This window comes from Gavialis gangeticus, unplaced genomic scaffold, assembly GCF_001723915.1.
Source record: "Gavialis gangeticus isolate Ggan-Ray unplaced genomic scaffold, GavGan_comp1, whole genome shotgun sequence".
In the NCBI taxonomy this organism is placed as follows: Eukaryota; Metazoa; Chordata; order Crocodylia; family Gavialidae; genus Gavialis; species Gavialis gangeticus.
In genome coordinates this window covers 7,862,216-7,862,494 of record NW_017729023.1, presented here as the reverse complement: position 1 = coordinate 7,862,494, position 279 = coordinate 7,862,216, and the positions used below count along the sequence as shown (strand labels likewise).

The window sequence follows — 279 nt, the reverse complement described above, 5'->3', positions numbered from 1 at the left end:
GAGGGCATGGGGGGGAGGGGCGTGTGACCCCTGAATCTGCATGGGACAGGGCGGGCTGCACAGAGCTGTTCTCAGCAGGGGCTGGGCTCAGAGCGGGCCCTGGCAGTGCTGTGTCCACCCCATATATCGCTGCCGCCCTGCTCCCAGTGCTGCTGCTGCCAGCCCCAGCTCAACACCCCGCCTCCACCCATGTGCTGGGAAGAGATAGGGCTGCGGCTGGTAGTGCTGGGGGTGGAGCGGCAGTGAAATTTGCAGTGGATGCAGCATCCTTCCAGCACC

At 65.6% G+C, this 279-nt stretch overlaps 1 protein-coding gene across 4 annotated transcripts in view; it reads left to right on the top strand.

Annotated features, from left to right (window-relative positions):
- Positions 1 to 279, top strand: part of FRAS1 (Fraser extracellular matrix complex subunit 1) — a 468,008-nt gene that overhangs the window by 410,097 nt on the left and 57,632 nt on the right. The window lies entirely within an intron of this gene.